This window comes from Colius striatus, chromosome 6 (genome assembly GCF_028858725.1).
Source record: "Colius striatus isolate bColStr4 chromosome 6, bColStr4.1.hap1, whole genome shotgun sequence".
Taxonomy (NCBI): Eukaryota; Metazoa; Chordata; class Aves; order Coliiformes; family Coliidae; genus Colius; species Colius striatus.
Window position 1 is genome coordinate 10,703,766 of NC_084764.1, and position 22,040 is coordinate 10,725,805.

Below are 22,040 nucleotides of genomic sequence, written 5' to 3' on the forward strand. Positions count from 1 at the left end.
TGAGCTACACTTGCAAAAAGAAGTTGTCATTTAGACATTAACTCAATTTTTCTGCGTATCCAGATCCTTACATAGCTGCACAAGGATTAAAATACTTCTTCTAAAGCCTGCAGGGGTTTATTTATTCTGAACTTTTTTTAAAAAGCAAGTTATAGGATTGGATTAGGTGTAAAAAGGCTAAAGGGAAGTTGTGCTTTCTTAAAAAACAGCCAAGGTTTTCAGAAGTCTTGGACTAGGTGATCTCTAGAGGTCCCTTCCAACCCCCACCCTTCTATGGTTCTTACTATAGCTTTCAGTGAGATAATGCAGACGTGTACACCCTCCTCCTGAACACACAAGCATATGTAGATGTACAGATGCACTACAAACTAGGCACACAAAGCAGGACTGTGTTTCCCTATGACCAATGACCACATTTAACAACCTATTGCAATACCTCCTATTTAGAACTATTAATTGAATGAGTTCTTGAAAACACTGGCTGAATCTGTCAGATCCATCATCCCTGTTACTGTGCATCTGCTAATGAAAACTGTCTCGCCAAGGCAATACGATATTTCACACTTTTAGCCTCCAGCTCGTTAGTTTAAAAGGCTATTTCCATACAAACAACAAAAATAACTGTGTTTTTATATATTTAATCCTACTTCTATATTAATTTCAAAGCCTCTCAGTGTACTTAAAGCTTTAATACAATTAGCCACAGTATGCGTCTCAGGGCTTGGGAAAGGTAACAGACTAGGTCCAGAGATCATCATATTTTCTAACCTTTTATCCAGAACACATTTGATCCTGTGTTAGCAATTCCAAACTGGGGATCCATGCAAGGAAGAACAAAAAAGAACCAAGGCATAACGGAATTAAGAAACACTCCTGCTAATTACAGGTGACATTAGAACAGCATGAAACTCACAAAAATGCATTGTTTCATATTCACTGACATGTCTGAAAAATCAATTAATTGAAGTGCATTATAAAAAGAAGGTGGAAGGAGAATTTAAAAACAAATATAATTTTGTTCTTACTTTTCAAAAATAAGTGCTTAGTTTCAGTCCAAATGTTTTCAGTTCAAACCTATTTTTCAATTGAAAACAAAGTCAAAGAAGAAAGGAAGACTAACCCGAAACAGTAGGGGCTCCAGTACAAAACAAAACACTTCACTGTATTAAGGAAATGTTTTGGGTTGATTAAAACTATATTTGCCTTTTTTTTTAAGTTTTGCTGACAAACTTGAAACATATCATTTGCATCATTTTTAGTGTGACTGTGACTGATCTGCTTATTGACTTTTTAAAAATACAAGCATCAAGTAAAAAATCAGTGAATTTCCAGGCTGCTTTCTGCTCTGTAGCCATTCCTATTATTTTTTTCACTCATGAGTTAAACTCTGGGCTATTCCTACTGGCATTTAAATTCATATAGAGTCATAGAATCATAGAATGCTTTGAGTTGGAAGGACCTTTAAAGCTCATCTAGTCCAATCCCCCGGCAGTGAGCAGGGACATCTTCAGCCATTATCATAGGGAAAAGCAACCTGTGCTCCAGATCTCTCTACCAACCAAACCAAGGCCCTGAAGCCTTGGGTTTCTCTTTACAATTCGATATTGGTCTACTTCTGACACTATCAGCCTTCTGTGGTCTCACGCTTTTGTTTCTGGTCCTCTGTGGCCAAACATACCAAGAGCTCTGGGCCCCGTACAATGGCAGAAGCAGCAGACCAAGCATGTATGGTTGTAGTACACTTCCTTTAGGGCAGAAAGCGAACTCATTAGTAAAGCATCTGGTCCTTATCTGTGTAGGAACTTCTCTTGCTATAGTAACTGAGAAGAGATTTGTCCTTAAAAGCGCACATGTATATAAACACACAGCATCCCCTCACACTCATGCATATGGGAATTAATTAACACCTGGCTGCTATTTATATCACAGCAATCTAGGACAGGCAGGGAAAAACAGATCAGAATCACTCACTTTTTTTTTTAGAGGAACTTAGAACAGGCAGATGGCAACGTCCCATGCTGCAAACTGCCAGGAAATACTATTCCTATTGATACAGCAAGTGCTGGAGGAACCTTCACAGTTATGTAGGCCAAAAGCGTTACAAAACTTGTCTCACTGTAATACCAAAGCACCTCAGTAGGAAGCCTGCTGCTTCTAGGATTAGCTGTTGCCTCCCTTCTTGCTTTCTTTCCTGGCCTGCATGCAGGCACATGTTGCCAGTGGTCTGCTGAATGTGTTTCCCAATAGCCCTTTCTGAGGGGAACTTGGAAGACCCTCTGAAAGGCACAGTACTGGGCTTGACACTAAGGGCAGAAGAGCCCCAGAGCAGCCACTGCCTCCTCAAGTGAGCTACTAGGGTGCCTTCAGGAGGACATTCCCATCTCCTGTTCCTGGGAACAGGTTTGTGTGACATGGTGGCACACTTGCAAACCAAATCAAGCTTGAACTCCTGTTGCAGCTGCTCTCAGGGAGGTCTAACGGTTCTTCACCCTTGGGTATGGAGGCTTCAGTGGCTTTGAGATGCAGAACCCCTGATCATGCCTGGCTTGAAGTAGTGAAGAGGTGGAAAAACATATTGGACAGCAGGAAATAGATAAAACCCACAAGGATGGTGTGATTGTGTGAGCCCCATTTTTTTTTTGCTAACGTGGCAGCAGATGCCAAATCAGAGTGCAAAGAATAAAGTCCCAGTGTGTTGATTGGTAGTTATAATACCTAACTATTTTTGCCAAGACACTTTTTTTACCCCTGGATAATATTTATTGAAAAGATGTTACTGTCGGTAGCAGTTGAGGATTTTGTGAAATGTAAAGCAAGAATTTACATAGCTAAATTGAGGCTGAAGGAGTCCTGTTCTGGCCACCTGGATTCTCACCAGTTCCTGCCTGAAACAGTGGAATCGTGTTACCAGGTGCTCTTAAACAGATATTTATTTTGCCTTTCCACAAATGAGGTGGGTTGTTGAGTTTAGGTACCTTGGTTTCGTAGCTGTGCGTGCTTTGGAAGCCTCTGCTTTTTAGGAGATCAGTCTGCTTGAGATACTGTGGTTTATCGTTGTGGTGGCATTGGCCAAGGAGAGCCCAGCCCCATGGGAGCGGTTACACACATGAACAGCAGACAGACAGACAGACAGAGCTCCAGCAGCTCACTGCAGCAAGAGCACCACACTGTTTATCACCAGAACTGCTTTGTGTACTTCATTTTTCTGGCTAAAAAACGCTGCCGTCAGTTGTTATGGCCCTTTGACATTGGGGCCCTGGTGAGAGCAGGAGTCAGGCGGAGTCCAAAAACAACTCAATTTATAGGTTTTATTTGCTAACTAACCTACAGATATTTTTTTCTAATTCAAAATAGCAATGGTGTTACTTAATGTGGATGTATTGCCCAGATCAGGAGAAAAGAATGCATTTTCTTGTTTTGAGGGAATACTAAAGATGTAGTCAGAAGGCTCGAATGCCAGGATCTTTATTCCTGTCCATTTGAACTTTGGGCTACCCCCAAAATATCCTGCAGAGCCAGCATATGTAATCGTTAACAATAAAGACATGAAGAGCAGTAATATTTCATCAGTGAAGTTTTCCCCTGTGCGTGGATCACTCAATCTAGATTTGCCATCAGCTTCAATAAGCACAAGTGATTTTCTGCTGATTGTCATGCTACTCAGTCTGTAGATTATACCAATTCAGTGTGTAGACTCCTTGACAAATTAATGTAGCGATATTGTAGGATTGATATAATTGACTTGGAAAAGTGTTAAGTGACAGTTTAATTCTACTTAGTGGCAACAGTTCATAATATTTTCAATTCAGGCTCTGCATTGAAAGTACAAAATCATTGTGATACCTGAAGCAGTGTAGCAGTCATCCTATCCCCCCTCCTCCTGCAAATATAGGAGGATTTCAGCAGTCAGCATGTCTGAGATCACTAGGTTGCTCCTGAGAGCCACTTAGTTCTGCAGGTGATGAGAAGGAAGAGCTAGAGCTCTCACCTTAAAGCCATCAGCTCTACATTTTCAGAGGGAGCACTGAAAGTTGTCAGTTGGAAGCTGGTCAGAGCTGGTGAGAGGAACCTGCCAGAATGGGGCACGGGTTGGACATGTATATCAAACGGGAGCTTGCAGAAACAGCAGTGGGTACGTGGAGGTCAGATTGGTTTCAAGAGTGAGAACTGAAAGGGAAGGAGCAAAGTAATTACTATCATAGATCTGTGTTACTGTGTACATGGGTTACACAGTGACCATGCATCATCCTCTAAGTGAAGTGTTTCCATAATTTTAGACACCATAAGGAAATCACAGCAGCTGTCATATGCTTTCTTCATTCTCTCAAGGGTGAGAGAAAGGAAAAAGAAGGAGGATTTTAACTTCCAGCCCTGCTGCTTACACTCCTTCTGCTATCAATAAGGTAGTTTTGACAACCTCTGTTCTCACCCATGGTGTATCAAGTGGCCATATCCAGATATTCCTTTTCCAATCTATTTCTTAGTCATGCTGTGATATCAGAATGCTGAAGATGTGCCTTTTTGGGGAACTAAAATTACATGTACGGAAAGATTAATGTCTCCTAATTTATCTTCCTGTCCCAATGGAGAAACCAGAGACAACTTAGGAGAGGTAATAAATTCTCATATTTATTATAGAGTGCTAAGGTGTGAGATTTGCTCCCTGTCATACAAGAGTCTGTGGCTGGGGACAGTCCTGTCACCACGGGCAGTCAGGTAATGCAAATATGCCTGTTTCAAACACTTTACATCCCAGATGCTGTTGGTTGCTCCTTTGCTGCCAGACTAGAGCAGAGAGGGGTTATCTGAGGGCCTGAACATGTTTCTTTGTGTGGACCTGCTGTGGAGAAAACACCGTGTTGTTTTCAGCTTTTTTTCATTGTTCAGGTTCTTAGGCTCTCCTTTTGCTTTCTCTCAGTTTGTTGGTTCTTTTTTTTTTTTTCCTCCTGAAGCTTAAGATACCCAAAAACCTGACAACTATTTATTTATACAGGCAGACTGCATTTTTCAGAGCTGCTGTTTCTAAGTACTGTTCTGAAACGGATGTATTTGTTAATGGTGGCTGATTTGTAAAACTGGGGTTTTAGACATCAAAAGTACATACCTGAAGGGTACATAGGACATTTTCCAGTTATGGGAAATACATTACTGCCACGGGCAGATCAATGGCCAGAATGGAAAGAACCTTATTGGCAGCTGACTGGCTAATCTTCTTTCTACCACTAATCTAACACCTTCCACCACTATTTGTTTTGTGCTCAGAATGCTCAGAAAAGTGAAAGTCAAAACCCGTCTGAAGCCAATGATTTCTTTAGCAATTTCAGGCACAATGTGTTGTATTTCAACAGGTCCATTCCTTCTCATGGCCTATGACCTTGATATAACTTTAGATTCTGTCCAGCAGCACAGAATAGCAAGAGACAGAAAAAACCTAGTTTATCAGTTGAATAAGCAATTAAGAAGGCAAGGCAACACCCCAGTAGGGCGTTTCTTCACATGATGAAGTGTAAAAGAAGAATGGAATAGTATTTAATTGAAATTGGCCATAAATAATTATTGTCAATATGATATTGTCAATATTTTTGTCAATATGAGTCATTATGAGTTTTCCTGTGCAAAAATGAAAAGTTATATTTCACCAGCTAGTTATTATTTGCCTATAATACTTTTGTTACATTTAGTTTCTTTTTTTTCCCTATTGACTCATCCCTGAACAAGGTGGGAGCTTCCTGGAACTTGTTTAGTGCCTGCATGACAGGGCTTGTACTGAAGACTGCTTGCACGGACTCTGTTGTGTGAGTGTGTATTCTCAGTGCAACTGCTCACATTCATGTGGGCATCAGCACTCCTGTGCAGTGTCCCACTAGTTTGCCTATACATACTAGCATGCCTTAGACATGAATGTTTTTCACTCTCAAGTTTTTTTATCAGATCCAAATAGTGACTCCTCAACAAAAACTGAAGTAGGATTTGACAGTTCTGGCTACTTGCTCTGTTCTGTTTGCAATAGAAGTCTCTAGATCATATTTTTCTTTAGGCTGCTGGCAGTAGTTGGTCACCTGAACTAGAAGCAGACTTGATAGTTGCTAAAACTAATTGATGATACAAATGTCAGGTTGTTATGCAAAGGAAGTGAGGAAAAAAGGGCATTGTGGAATTTTCACAGCGCCATCTGAATGCTTCTTTTAATAGGTGAAAGGCAGGTGCTCTGTCCATTTGTTACTGTTTCCACCTTTACTCATTGCAAGAATGAATAAAAATTAATTACAAGGGAATGTGAGGAAAGTGGTACACATTTAATTGCAGCTCTCCTGGCCAAGTATGCCTAGCTTATTTTCATCTATTTGCTTGCATTCTGCCAGTAGCTTCTGGTCAGTTATAGCTGAGGAAAATTTCGCTTCAGGTTTACGCTTCCTTCAGTGAGACCATTGTCCATGTGGCTGCAGGAAGAAAGCAGTATCGGTGGAATGTATTGGACTTTTTGCTTGAGTCCAGCCTTTCACAGAATACGTGGCGCGTGTCACGTGTAAGCTCTGATGCTTTGCCGGATTACCTGTTGATCTGAAAGCCTTTCTTTTAAAGTCCTCCACAGCAACTTGCAGGCATGCTGGCACGCTGTCTGGAAACGCATGGGCTCGCCTGCTGGGAAGCAAGCTATTTGTCTTCTTGGCCGGAGCTCCTTTGCACTAATTCCTCATACAGATACACCTACCCCAAAGCAAAGGTGAAGCAGCTGACTGTACTTTGAAAGTGTAGGGCAGCCAGCATGGTGCCTTTGCCTGCACCACAAAAGATTCCCAGTGCAGGCAAACCTTAGAGTTGTAAAGGCTTTGACGTTCTAAAGGCGGGGGAAAAAAAATCACATCTTCTTTAAATTCCCAGAGTTTCAGCAGCTTCATTTTCTTTGGCTGGGTTCTGAATGTGACTGCCCAGATGAGGCCAGGAGATGGGGTTAAAGAACTGACAGAAACTCTACTCCTTCCTGCCTGCACACTCAGTAAGTTTGAGCCTGGCAGCTAATTACCCCCCTACATTCTATGCACAAAATGAATATGACTCATACTTGCCTATTTGAAATACAATGCAGCTGTGTCAGAGCACTGGGACTTTACTTGTTGCAGATTTTGCCTTGTGCCCTCTGTGGCACAGGTCCCTCTTGCTGCGGGTGTGAAAGGAGCAGGATGCTTGTGGAAAGAGGTAGCGTGCAATTCCTTGTGCCTCTTTTGAACAAAAACCCCTCAAGGTACAGCTCAGAAACATTTATGTGATATGCAGAAGTGGGGGCTAAAAAGTTAACATTCTTGGTTCTTCCTTCACAGGGCATTTTGTTAACAGTAAATGCTGCCATACAGTAATATCTAATCACAAGGATGCAGCAAGGCTGTGTATGGGACGGTGTAATTAGCACTAAAAACAGATGACTTGAGAAAACCAAAGAAAGCCAAGTTGATGCTTCCCTAATGAAGCTGTGAGGAAAATGCTCACAGATGGTAAGTGTACTAGTGGGGTTTTTTTTAATGAAATGCCATAAATAGGCTAATGAAACTCCACTTAGGAATATACTGGCAATCCCACTGCCAAGCTGAGGTTGTGGAGTCACATTTTTTCCTGCCTTAGAAAAATTCAAACCTGGAATTCAATTCTGCCAGCGGATGGACAGCAAAGATTCACTGTATTAAAAAACCAGAATTCTTAATACTCAGATCTGCTTTATAGTACACAATGTGATGTATTTTGAGTATCACAGCTCCCCAAAGTGGAAATGAAAGGAAGGGAAATGGTAGTCTTTATCACCAAACCCAACTAACCACATTTCTTTAAAGAAGTGGAGAAAGATTGATCTCTGCTGTTCATTATTTGCTTTATGCTGCCGAATCTGGATTTAGGATAACATGCCAGTAAAACTCTGATTAGGATATGCAGGTGGATGCTTGAGGCATAGAAAGAGCTGGGCTTGGTTGGAAACTGTCTCAGAGCTGAAACTTTGTAATTCCTTTTAATATGGTGAGGCTCCAGGTGCAGAAAATCCTGTCTAGACCATGAGGTACCATTCTTAGTGTGTTTAATACAACACTTTTAATTCAGACAGTCATATTCTAGTGCAACAAAAGAGAATGCAAATTGACTTTCCCTCACCTGTTATCCTCTTCTCACTACTACCTTATTCACAGCCCATCCCACATACACTTATTCTGACCTTCTCTTTCCTTTTCAGAGCTTACTCATATGCATTTTCTGTGATTTTCTTTTTTAGCCTTAGTTTTTAATCTGAACCGTATGATGCCTTCACTTCACATTAGTGTGATTATTGTCTGCTTTAGGTCTGAGTGAATTCAGTGCTCAGGAATGATGCTAAACAAGCAACCCAGAAAAAGTCTGCATTTGTCCATGGGTAGGAAGGTCTCAGGGTTGCTTCACCATGGTCTTCCAGAGAGGCCTCCTAATATTCAAGCATCTGATTTGTGTATGTTTGAAAAATCTCAGCTTGTCTCTGGCAGGGAGTGAATCCAATCCCCACAGGCAATTTATCCACAGGCAATTTATCCCTCCCTGCTGCATCTACCACAAGTCATGTTTTTGTGGTTTGTGGAACTGCTCCCTAGGAACTGAAATCACTGCATTCACATATATCACAGAACTGCTATTAGCATTTGGGTCACAGCTGAGTCAGGCTGGCCTAAGTGCAGATATGAGCCCAGCTCCCTCCCTTAGGCATCCAGTTCCACTTGCCTGCAACACCATCGCCCTCCACTGCATGCAATTCACTCTGCCTCTTAAGGACAGAAGTCCTTGTGGTATTACACCATGCTGTTGCTACATCCATTGTAGAGGACTGGCCCCGTTAGAGAAGCTGGGCTGCCAACACGTGTGTAGGCCATGAAGTAGTGAATTATATGTTGTTAATAATAATGACTTCCAGCTGGTAAAAATGGCCTAAGCTACACGATCCTCCTTCTGAAATCATGGGCAGCACCACAGAGTATCCTATGCATCCACCACTTCTTGTCCTGACTTGTTTTCAGGTTCCAAGGAACTGAAGGATTCCTGTGCAGAAATGTGGCACAGGCTTTTATGGCTGACGGACACAGATCAGGGCTGTTCTGACTTCACACTGAGGGTGGTTGTGGGGGTGCATGTGTGCCCACACCCACCAATGCTCTGTTAGAAGAAATGGATCCTCTTACAGCGTGATCCTGAAACATGTCTTATGGGAAGTGCAGACAGAAATAAAACAAATGAAAAAAAAAAGCCAAATAAAAGAAATGAAGAGTATTCATTGTTACTTTCCCTCAGCCAGAAGACCTTGCAGGCAGCAAGATATATTTCCTGCTCATCTTTCCTGGTCATCACTCTGCTGCCTTCCATGCTGTTCTGTCAGTTCATGTCAGCAGAGGTGTGACCTTCTGCTTGCCTTAAATTTATACAGACGATCTATTGTTCAGTCTGCTGCACTGTTTCATGGGGCGACCTGAGCTTTAGTGTATGCACATCTACCCCCTGTTAAGACACACATGGTGCATGTTCAGTGCAGCCCAAGAATGTTTTTGTGAATACGGATTTCAGACATTACTATGGCAACCTTATCCTGTCAGTCAGAGGTAAATTATTAATGGTTTTCAGCAGCAGAAAATGCAAAATCCCATTCCTGATGGCTGTGCACTGTGGTGTCATGTGTTTTATTGAGAAAATACTGCAAGAGTTCCATAGCACTGGGATTTCATAGTACATTATGTAAGCTGTAAGATCTTTTTTCTTTATCTATTTTTCCTGGAGCTTTGTCATCCACTCTCAAGCTTTAAGAAGCTCTAGCAGTTTATCCAGCCATTAACAGGCAGACAGAATGAGTTGTGTTTGAAAGGGAATCTCTTCTTCTGAGCTTCTAAATTCCACTGCAAAACTTAATCATTTGAAATTTTGTACAGAAAATGTCTCATGATAAGAGACAAGAGACTTATCTCAGGATACGTAACCATTTTAACTATAAAAATCAAAATTTAGGGGGAAAAATGAGTCCAATGCCTGCTAGTTTTTGATGCAGCTTTTCTATGTAGAAATCACATGGGTGTAACAGTGTGTGGAAGGTTCTAAAGTTTGGGGCGTTTTTATTCATTCAGTAACCCACAAACTTTTTTCCAACAAATATATATGTTGGGAAAGACTGTAGTGTTCAAATTTTCTAAGAAAATGGAAACTAAATTGGTGAGATTGGAAGTTCTGGTTTTGCACTATTTATTAAGAATTTTCATAATAAATTTTCCTTGCTCAGACTCCTCCCCCCCCTTCCCCCATTTCATATTTTAAACATTTTCTTTTATATTTTTTTCTGGAAGTTCATTTTAGGGTTTAGTCCAAAAAGCGTCACGAGGGCATTCACTTGGGAATGAAACATGCCAGTGGTGTGATTTGAGGGCAGACTATCTTCCACTTTTAACATCAAGACTAACATATACTTCTGTGTGCTGGTTTTGGCAGACGGCAGCTCTTCTCCAAAGGGTCACACAGTTCCTTTACTCTTGCAAAACTGTTTGACACAATCTTACTTTTCAAAAGACTCTGAATAACTGCTTTTGTAAGACTCTGCTGCTTTAAAACTACTTGAAGATGTGTTTCTGCTTACCCATTTTTCTCAGGTGTGTGCAATCAGCTTTCTTTGGTGATTCAGATTGTCTTATTGTCTTTATTCTTAGTCTTCTCCAGAAGGGATTTGATTGATAACTCCAGATAAGAATTACATTTCTGGTACTATTGAATATTGATTACAAAAATTGAAGAAATTCTTTAAAATATTATTTAAGAAACTCATAGATTATTAACCTCCACTCTTCATGGTCTAGGAAAATACAGATGTTTTACAGATAAGGAGAAAATTTGGCAGTTGTAGTTAGCTCAAAAAACCTGGTGTGTGATCATAGAATCCCTGAATGGTGGGAGTGGGAAGGGCCCTCCAGAGCTCATCCAGCTAAAGCAGGTTCCCCTCCATCAGAGGGCACAGAAACCTCCCAAGAGGGAGACTCATACCTTCAGCCTGTCACTAATTTGTTTGTTGAAACAACTAGATAATTGAGTAAAAATCAATTACTTTCCCCCCCCCACACCTAGAACTAATATGCCTTCTAAACCAGATATCTGAAGTTTCATGTCAGATGAGGAAGGGTTATGTGTGGGCCTGCAGCTCCTGGCTGGAGACTTTCCCTTTCCAGATAGGCAGTTGAGGCTTGGTGCTGGTCCTCAGCCTGTGTGAGCAGGGACTTGTGTCTTCAGGCCACATTCAGAGTTTGCCATAGGGCTATGCAGCTTCATCGAAGTCCACAGATGTCTTCTCATTCCAACCCTGACCTTTCCTGTTGCAATGGCTGCTGTACTCAGGCATCACTGCAGGCTGATAATTATTGTTGTAATCTTTATTAGTGCAGATTTTTCTGCAACTCTTCCTTTCTTCACACTCCAGCTAGGCTTTGATATTCAGGAATGAGACCAAAGACAGGTTTTACATGCAAGGCTGATGCTCTAGGACAGATCTTACAGCCTCATTGTCTGAATCTGCCTAGCTGCCCATCACAGGCCCTTAATAAGTTTTTCAGAAAAGAGATAAAACCAGGAAATCAGTGCTGTAGGATGCCTGACTGCTGAGACACCTGGCAGGTTGCATTTAACATTTCTAGGGAAAGCAATAAACAGGAGCGTGGGCAGCTTTCATGCCAAATGTTCAAACCAGATCATGCTTTGCTGCAACTGTACAGAGGTAAAGGTGTGATCCCATTTCAGAGGGAATGGGACACCTCAGCTGTTTAGCAAAGCTAGGAGCAGATTGGGCCAAAGAGCTGGCCTCAAATGAGCAGGGAAACTCAAAGTTCAACGCACAGACTCCTGTTTTTTGTCAGGTTTTTGGTAGGAATGTTTACTGTATTAGGCAGCTGAAATAAGAGGGAGAAGCAGCACTAGCCTTGAGTGTTGTTGCCATGGGAAGGAGAAACAGCGATTTTAGTAGAAGTTTTAAGTTGCCTGTGCTTATCTGAAGACATTCCTCTGCAGGGGTCTGAGCTGAGGTGTAATGCTGCAGGTCGAGACAAGTGTTTGTGCTATCAAGAAAGGAAGGAAAGTCTTGCTGCATACTTCTAAGATACAACTAGGAATATTGACATGAAAAAAAACAACCTACAAGAGAAAAGTGAGCTTGAATTTACTGAAATAAATCCAAATGTATGCACAGATGTACATGTTAGTGACAAGATTCATTACACAGTTCCAAAGATTCTCAGGGGAAGTAGTGGAAGATAAATTCCTTAAAATGTTAATGAGCAGGCTGGCCAACTCACTCTGATACATCATGCCACCTGAATTGCCTCTGAAGGGCCCAGGTCTTCTACTACAGATCTGGTTTAGAGCTTTATTTGAGAAGAGAAAGGTTCAGTGGCACTAATGGAACTTTTAAAAATCCAGCTCTCCTTTTTCTACAGTGGGATCCTGTTGTCCTCTGGAGTTTTGAGACCTTCCACCAGATTCTTTCTGATCATACCCAGCATGCAAAGTAGGAAGGAATGTCTTCACTGCAGCATCTGCAGTGCTTTCCAACCACCGCCTTTTAGCAGGAAAGAAGATACTCGTTCCTCATGTAAGGTGCAGTTTGTGGCTGGAAGTGATCCATTTCCTAAGGCCAAAGGCTGATCCTGAAATGTAATCCACCGACAAGTAGACAGCAGAGAGGAAGAGAGGTGGCCTGTGGGGAATATGGGTCTGGAATATGAGCGATGGGGTTGTCCTTGGCAGATATTTTAGCAATTCAGTAAACCCAGATAGAATAATGATTCAGGAATATTCAAGGCAACTCCCTTTTGCTTGGGACTGAAAAGGGAAACATTACAAATCAGATGGCAAAAAGCAAAGAAAAAAAGAAGTAAAAAGAAAAAGGAAAAAAAAAGGAGAAAGAAAATTTAAAGCATCAGGAAAAAACCCCAACAGCACACTTCATGCAAATCTGCAGGGTTTCACAGAATCATGGAATGGTAGGGTTTGGAAGGGATCTTTAGAGATCATCTAGACCAGCCCCCTGCAGAAGCAGGTTCTCCTAGATCAGGTCGCACAGGAACGTGTCCAGGAGGGTCTTGAAGACCTCCAAGGAAGGAGACTCCACACCCTCCCTGGGCAGCCTGTGCCAGGGCTCTGTCACCTTCATAGTGAAATAGTTTTTTTTCTTGTGTTTAAATGGAACTTTTTGTGTTCCAGCTTCATCCCATTACCCCTCAAGTTTGGGGATAATATGTGTTTGTTGCCTGCCCTGTGTTGGCTACATCATGTGGACTAGCTGTGATATCTTCCCAAAGGAAGGCTGGCATGCAACAACTATGGGCAAAGGGGAAAGGCCTGAGCTCTTGTGTGCTCAACCTACTTTTCTGGGCAGTCGTTGCTTCATGGCTGAGGTAAAAACAGAGGATGACCAGAAACTCCAGAGATGCTGACTGTCACAAGAGCAATGCTGCTTTTTGCTGCTCCCCACCCATTCTCAAGGTCCTTCCACCCTGCAGCCAGCTTGGCCACCCCTGGGGACAGCTGGTGGCTACCTGGCTCTCTGCAGGCTGTCAGCTGACCAGCCCTACTCCACTCAGCTGATTTCCCTGCAGAGGTGTTAGGGGGATTGGCCAGCGGATTTAAGAGATGAAATTCATGCCCCGGGAAGGGCAAAATGCTAGTCTCCTTTATAAGATTTAGTCAAATATTTGGAGAGATGTTTTCTTGCACTTAGGAAGCTTGCCATTGCCTGGAGTGCAATGAGTACTAATCAAAGTGCCATTTCACCAAAAAAAGTGAATCATCCAGTGTTTTCTTGTACTTGTATGTTCTTAGTTCCCTCCCTGAAATGGAAAGGAGGATTACTTAAGCATGGGGCAGAAGAGTTCAAGCCTGGTTTTGCAATGCCTGCTGTCATAAGCAGTCCCCGTGAGGTTAATTGGAAGAATAAAGGCTGCATTCTTCCTGTCTGCAGAGCATGTCAGGAGCTCAAGCCAAGGGTTTTTTTTCTTTCTGAAGAAAGTCAGACTAAAGTCTGTGCCTGGGCCATGGTCAAATGGGCAGAGCTTGCCCATTTTCCATGTGGCCATTACTCCAGCCCAGATTAGGAAAACGTATTTGGTTCTCTACCAGTGCCCAGATGGGAGTAACTTGAGGTATAGGTTGTCGATGGAGTTGGCTGTTTGTCCTCCTCACAACTCTTTTGTGTGTTAGAAGGCCTTTCCTGTGCCTGCTGTGCACATGTGTGGGGATTTCTGCCCTTGGGATCTCCCTTGCACTGGAAACCCTCTCCTAATTATTTTATGATAGCCAGGTGACCTTACCTTTATGCTACCTGCAATAATCGTGCCGCCGTGTTTCCCAGAACAAGGCAAGGGGTTGCTCAGGATTTAGCAGCTGTAGGACTGTGAAAAGAAAAGACGTCTTGTCTGTCTCCCTTCCTCATTTCCCTCTTTCCATCTCACAAGTCCAGGCTGCAGAATTGCTTGTCACGGGCTCGAGTAGAAAGGCTTCATAGACTGTTGATAGTTTTGGCACTTCTTATTATGTATTAAAATTTAACAATAATGTGTATCTAAACATGCACCATTCTGTACATTGAAACACTTTTTTCCCTCAGCCTCTCTTTTTTCAAACATCCTGGTTAGAGAGGTGAAGATGAAAGAAAATCTGAGTAAACAGATGTAATGCACGTGTTCCTGTCTCTTGGAGACTCAGTGAATAACTGCAGGCAGAGCAAAGTCATGCGATGTAGAGACCCTAAAAAGACCGTGATAAGAAGCAGATGACAACTAAATGCATGTAGCTCCCTTACCTTTGCCAGGCTGCCCTGAGATCCCAGGGAAGCATTACATGCCTTCTGGTTCTTCCCTGTGGGTTTCTTACCCTCTTCTAAGGGTAGATATAAAAGAGGATTAATTGAAAAAGCTTTTGGTGTCTTCTTGCAGTTCACCACCAATCTAAGCTAAGATTTATCAAGAGATCAGCCTAGTCTGTGGTGCAGCAAAGATTAGTCAGGCTTTAAAATAAAACTCTTTGGGAAAAAAGTTAACTAAAAATAAACTGTCATGCTTTTATCCATGAATAGGTGCAAGGACTACAAATAGACACCAGAGCTTAAACCAACATGGAATCACAATGCAAGAAAGAATAAACAACTCTCTTGTTCTGAGATGTGTAAAACAGGAATTTTAATACCTTGGCACTAGATGGGCTGTGGTGGCACCCTGGGTTTTTGAAGGAAACAAAAATTCTGCATTATTTTTAATGATTAAATGACATCATGCATGTTACTAAAAATGCATATGTATAGACAAATCAGTGCAAATCTTCTCACTAGTGAACAGCACTGAGACCTTTGGTACCTAAAAATGCCTTGCTGTTTGAATAGTGGCAGAGTGCCTTACGTCCCCAACAACCCTGACACCACTGTTAGGGATTTAGCACATCAAAACCGGGTTTGAAGAGAGCAGCATGACTCCTCTGCCCAGCACAAACTGTAAAACACTTTAGCAGTCTGAGGCAAACTGGTAATTAGCAAGAGATTAAATGCAATCAAGATACCAAAGCTTTTTGTTTGTATTAATGCTTATTGCACATTAATGAAAACCAAAACAACACAGTAACCCACCATTACAGTGTCAGGGAATAATGCTGTAAGGGACCTAAGGAGGTTTTGTTTGTCTGAGACAGGATCAGTCACTCCTCTCTCATCTCTGTCAGGTTTTTGTTTAAACTAGAGTTTTTGTAACACCTAACCTTAGCCTCCTTGCTAAACATATAAGTTCATTAAGTTCCTTCTATCTACTACAGTCACATACAGAAAATAGTCTCTGTCCCATAGAGCAGTCTGTTTCACAGTGGAATGATTTTCTGATCCCCACTTGGTGTTGTATCAATTTAAATACCTGAATCTTAATGGAAGAGTTACATTTTGGTTTAGTAAAGCTAACAAGAGATGCAGCCCTGAGTACTTGGTTTCCACCGCACAACCACATAATAAATCTCCCCTTTTGTCCCCACCACAATAAAGCATCAGACACTTGGGTTTAGAACATGGTGTTTCAATGATGATGCTCATCATCGTTTCCATTTCACTATCATGGAAGATTTAGGGCCTCTCTTGTATACACCTTGCAAAAACCCCCTTGTTTTGTGAAAGCTCTGCCTGTTAGATCTGTTCAGAGAGCTTACTAAACCCCCAGCCCATAAATAGGAGTTATTTTGCTTCCTGCTGATGGGTGTCAGGAAGATGCCTTTGGGGACTGGCCGCATTTTGCTATGTTATGGTGTTTATGTGCCCGGCCCATTGGGGCAAATGCAGTGCCAGTGTGTGCTCTGCCCCTCAGTGTGGGCTCTCCAAGGCAGGCTCTTCTTTGGCTACTGAACAATGAGAATGGTGCCAGATGGGCTCAGCCGCCCTGTGCTGTGGATTGGGCAATGTTCTGTGTGCTCACACAGTCGAGAGTTGTCATTAGAACAGTAAGGATGGTGATTCCTATCTTCTTTTTCAAGTTTTCTTTTCTTTCTAGAAAATCTTACTTTATTTGTTCCTCTACATTACAATGCTGTCTGCATTTTGAGAAGAGCCTTGAGTTGAAACCTGATGATCCTCTTTGCGACAGTCTCTAGCTCAATATAATCCTGGCGCAAATGTAGGTGGCATATTCTGCTTTTCTAATAACGTTTCATTTTCATTACTCTGCTCAGCCACAAATGGGATTTAATTTGCTAGGCTGTCTTAGCTTCTTCTTTGTAAAGACGCCCTTTGGGAAGTGTGATTAGATCAAAGCATGAGAGGAAAGTGTTTGGATTATTATCTCCTGACAGCTAAGTAAACTAATTGACCAGACAGTAAAATGCTGCATTGTTGGGTCAGTTTTGTTTTATGCTTTTTTAACTTTCTTAACAAAATCAAAAAGGAGGAATAAAGCCTGTGATGACTCTGGCCTAAGAATGCTTCGGGACTTGGCCTTAGTTTTAATTTCATGTGCATTGGCACAATGCCGAGAGTGGAACCTAGGAACCAATGGTCCACATTCCCACTGCAGTTCTCATGGACTCCAGTACGAATCACCTGAGGCCAGCATAAGGAGAATTAAACTCAGCAAAATCAGGCTTCTCTAAGACTGATGAGGGTCTTTGATGCACCTTTTCTAAGCACAGCATTTTTAAATGTCTTTGTATGAGTTTTAGATGTCTATTCTGTGGAAAATGTCTGTATATTATTGTTGTTGTAACATAGTTTCTGTGAATGATTCCTGATTCTTATTGGGCAATGTGAATCTACTGTTCTGAAACTGGAAACACAGGATAGGCTGCTAAAAAATAAAGTTACTAACAAGTACTTCATAGTTTGCAGTCGTTTCTCTGCCGTGCATCTAGGACTGCTTTGGAAGAAAAGACCTGGAGTAGCTTACATCCACATAGGCAATTATGCAGAGTAAGGGTGTATTGCCACTCACACACTGGGTTACTTTGCATGACTTTCCTGTGTCAGTCTTTGAGATACAGGGAATTTGAGTCCTAACATTAACTTTGTAAAGTAAATGTGACCTAGAAGTGATGTCAATGTGAAATCCAAGGGAGTAGGTTGAGATGGAAGAAAGTCATAAACCAGGGAAAAATTGTTCTTAAGAAACATCAGAAATTCTCAATAGCATATAGTAGTGCCTTAGTGTTTTCTGTACAAGTCTTCAAAACCTGTTTTCGCTCTCAAGGCAAAGGTAGATAGCATCAAAGGATTTGGATAATATTCCCCCCAGGTTATTTCGCTCTGAGCAGCTTTGTAGCCCCTCTGCCCCAGCCTGGAGCATTGCCTGGGGTTGTTGTGGCCCAAGGGCAAGACGCAGCACTTGGCCTTGTTGAAACTCATGCAATTTGCCTTGGCCCATCACTTCAGCCTGGCCAGGTCCCTCTGAAGAGCCTTCCTGCCCTCAAACAGATGTACACTCCTGCCCAATTTGGTGTTGTCTCCAAACTTACTACGCTTTCACTCGATCTCAAACAGAAAACTGAGCCCTGGGGAATACCACTGGTGAGTGGCCACTGATTGGATTTAACTCCATTCCCCACCACTCTGTGGGCCTGGCCATCCCAGGTTTTCCACTTATCACAGAGTGGGTCTATCCAAGCTATGGGCAACCAGTTTCTCCAGGAGGATACTTGTGGGAGACTGTATCAAAGGCTTGACTAAAGTCCAGGTAGATGCATCCACAGCATCCTCATCCTTGTTGTAGAACGAGATCAGATTAGTCAAGCAGATAGTCAAGTAGTTCTTTGTGTGATTTACAGGCTCAGGAGATTGTCTATGAGTATCAAGTGGCAGAGGCCTCCACACTCCGCCATCAGCCTCACAGTGGCTGGTGCTGACTCCGTCCCTGTGCCGCCCTGCATGGGTGGCTGCTGGCATTGCCCATGGTACACGCTGCCTGGCAGCTGCTTCCCCAGTGCCCCTTCACTCTCATTTCCTTATCAAAGCTGAAACAAAACAGCAATAAAATCACCGTATTTCTGTAGTGGCCTTCAAACATATTTCTGCATCTTAACAATGCTGCCATGGCAGCACAGATTTACTGTGCTGGCAGGTGAAGGGAGGCACAGAGGTGCAGCAGATCACCAAAGTAACTGTGAACCCATAACAGTGTCAAGGCCATAATGCTAGTAAACAAATTCATAATTAACTAGCTTATCTCCACCAGCCTCAATAAAATTGAGATGGCTTACTCTGCTTCAAGTTTTCCCTTAGAAGTGCCAAATTGTCCTAATAGTTGCCATTGTAATTCATGTCCTGATTCAAATTCACTGGAGAAGAAAAGAACTGGAGTGTATATCTGGGTCTTTCAAGCAGCTGTCTTGTCTCCTACAAAGCCTTTGGTGATGTCTACAATGAACTGTCTTCACTTACGCCTTTGAAATAATTGCTAGAGATCATAAAATTCCTGCATGTTTCTGGTCCAAAGTCAATTTTTCTGTCAAGTCTGCCACACAGCTTCTTTCTGTCTGGATGACACTCTTTCCCAGGGTTCATCAGTTGTGGGGTTTCAGATTTTTTTCTTGACTAGATTTGTAAAGGCGGGGCCTATGGGAAAAGCTTCCATTAAACTTAAAGGCAAAAGGGATGCAACTCCTTTGCATTTTCCTATAGCCATCATAGCTCTGTCTTTAGAATATATCTGCATAGGACACAGAAATTACCTTTTTCATGGACTGCTTGTTTTTATATCCCTTTCAAACTGACAACTATATAGCTTTTATTTTATTAGTAGGGTTTTCTGAGATTCTCATGAACAATGCATTTTTTTCAGTAAAAAAGAAATAAAATGCAGAGATCATGGTTGTTTTTCAAACCCAGACTGAGAAGTCTGTAAGAGCAGAACGTATCAGCAAAAAGCTGTGATGAAAAACATTTCTAAAGGCAAATGTTTCGAATAACCTGCACACTTCATGTGTGAGAATAAAAAGGATCTTTTCAGTGTATGTGGCTTGGTAGTAGATCACACAGATACCTCCTCTTGTTCTGTTCACAAGAGTGCTCCCTGAAACAAGCACTCTAATATTGCATGCTTTAAAACCTGTCTATCTGAAGCTAAATGACACGGTCCCGAAAAGGTGTTCTGCTTATGGAAGTAATTGCGTATTAGACAGTATCATATGGAACCTTTTTTCCCCCAACACTTTGCACAGAGGTGTGGCAGGAAGAGAAAGAATGGATGAATATGTGTGAGATTGTAGGGAACAGCTTCCATGCTAGACAGAAACAGAATGGATTCTCTGTACAGTACAATTGGTCGGCCTTTGTGGACAGGGCTTTATGTAATGAGGCAGGTGACATGTGAAGGAGGTGAAGAAACTGGATTTGTTGCCATATTTTTATTCTTTGTTATGTGTAAGGTAGTTTTAAGGCACAGATGTACAGTAAATGGGTTGTTACACAGCATTTAAGGTGGGTGAGGTGGAGGCATTTTTGTTCTGTGTATCCTGAGCTGTAAGTGGTGTGATTATCATTACAAATTTCAGGATATTGCAGTCACCGTCCTATATAGTTTACACAGAGAGAATCAAATTGCTCGGTGTGACAAAATGGACTGTGGGGCACTCTGAGCAGTGTTTGCACCATCACTGTCATGCTTTAATGTCCAGAGGAAGGATGGCATGCCCTCCAGATATGCTTGCACCTGGTTTGGGGTTTTTTTTTCCAAGCAAGATAAAAAAACACAATCTGTTTTCACCTGCATTGTTTTGCTTGAGCCACTAAGGAAAGACTGTGCACAAAAGCAGCAATGAGTGAATGAGATTTACATGTACAGAAGCAAGAATGGGATAGATCCTCCTTCCTGCTCAGGTAAATCTCTTTCCTGGCATGTAGCTCAAGATGTTCAGGGAGCAAGGAACCCACATCCTCCTATCAGGCAGCCCTGAGGTTTGAGTACTTTCTCTGAGAGTCACTAAAAGACATAGGAGACTTTTGTTAACTTCAGTATGGTTTTGTACAAGTTCAAAAGCACAGAGTCATAGAAGAAGAGACATCTGGGTTCTCTCTCAACTTGTCTAACCTTTAGCAAGTCAGTCACGTTAGAGCTCTGTGGCTGTAGGTAGTTGTGTGCTTCTGGAGAACTGGACCAAGGGAAACACACTGTTTACACATGTAGGAGGCTGCCTTCTGCACCTGGTCATCTCAGATGGTATGGTTGGCATGGAATAATGGAAGCCTTCCTTCAAACCCCTTTCTCCTTCTTTTGGAGAACCTACTGCTTGAGAAAAACTCACCTTGTGTAATGTTAGCTTTTGACTTCTCATTAAAGCGTAGTACGATAACTGTCATGCAGCTAGCAGTAAAACATGGAGCAAAAACGTGCTTGTAAAAACCATCCATCTTGTCTTCTCTCCATCCTGTGAAGGAACCCATGGAAATCTCTAAGAGTAAAGTATGAGTCTCAGAGCTCACCAGGTGTGACTAGGGCAGACTCAGACTTAGTTTATATCAGCTCGGAGGTTTTCCAGGCCCTAGCAAATTCTTTTGAAAGAGCAGTTATTTCCCCTCCGTGTTTGTTTTTGCTGTTGTTTGTCTTCAAGTGTGAATGAAGGTTGTACTCATTTCTCCATCAGTACCCAAATCAAGACAAAAATCCACAAAAAACCCCCAACTAAGCAAAGAGTGACCACAGCAAGGGCATGTTGTTTGCTGTTTGCTAACCTCTGAGTGCCAAGCACACATGCACCTCCTACAACTTTATTAAAAAAAGGATCTATACCAAAATTGCTCCATCATAAATAACATTTTATTCACTCCAGCACTTCTAATTGCACAATAGTACAAGCTTTGTGCCCTTTAAAGGTCTGTGGTTTGAGTGTATCTGTGGCAAAGTTTGCTTTTGGGGAGGTTTTTTTTTCCCCTTGTGTATTAAAGTCCAGTAAGAGAAAGCATCCTTCTTCATAAAGCCCCATCCTTATCTTTAGAAGTTAATAGCTCCCATTAAAATGTCTCCCTTTCTGTTTTCCTTGTGTACACCCTTTTACACCAGAATTTGAAGTTGTGAAACTGGTGTTAGGGCATTCACGTGCATCTATAAAAAACAAAGATGGTATTCATTCAAGTCATTAGCAGTGCTTGCTTTCTTACTTTTTTACTTCTTTATTAATTACTCACTGAGTCTTTAGTGCACATCTCATACTTGTCTTTGGTTACAGGTTGTTTGGCATAGGAACAGTTAATTTGGCTGTTAAAAAAAATCAATACTCCCAATTAAAAAAAATTTAAACCCCCACATCTCTCCCACCTTTATAGTTCAGGCTGTAGGGAGAATAGGGTTGAAAAATCTCTCTGAGAGGGCAGGAAGAATTAAATACACAGGCACTGCAAAACAGCCCTCCTTCTAAAGCTTCTGGACAGCTAGGACAAAACCAGACCCCATCTTCCCTCAGACCTTCACAAATACTGCAGCTCTTACCAGTCAGACATACCACTTCTCCTACTTCACATTAGTGTGAACATTGCAGACTAAAACTACTCAGGTAAATGAGTCTCACCTGGC

At 41.9% G+C, this 22,040-nt stretch overlaps 1 protein-coding gene across 1 annotated transcript in view; it reads left to right on the top strand.

Annotated features, from left to right (window-relative positions):
* The window catches only part of SLC1A2 (solute carrier family 1 member 2), a 77,249-nt gene that overhangs the window by 5,040 nt on the left and 50,169 nt on the right, over nucleotides 1-22,040 (top strand). The gene's annotated exons all lie outside the window — the stretch shown is intronic.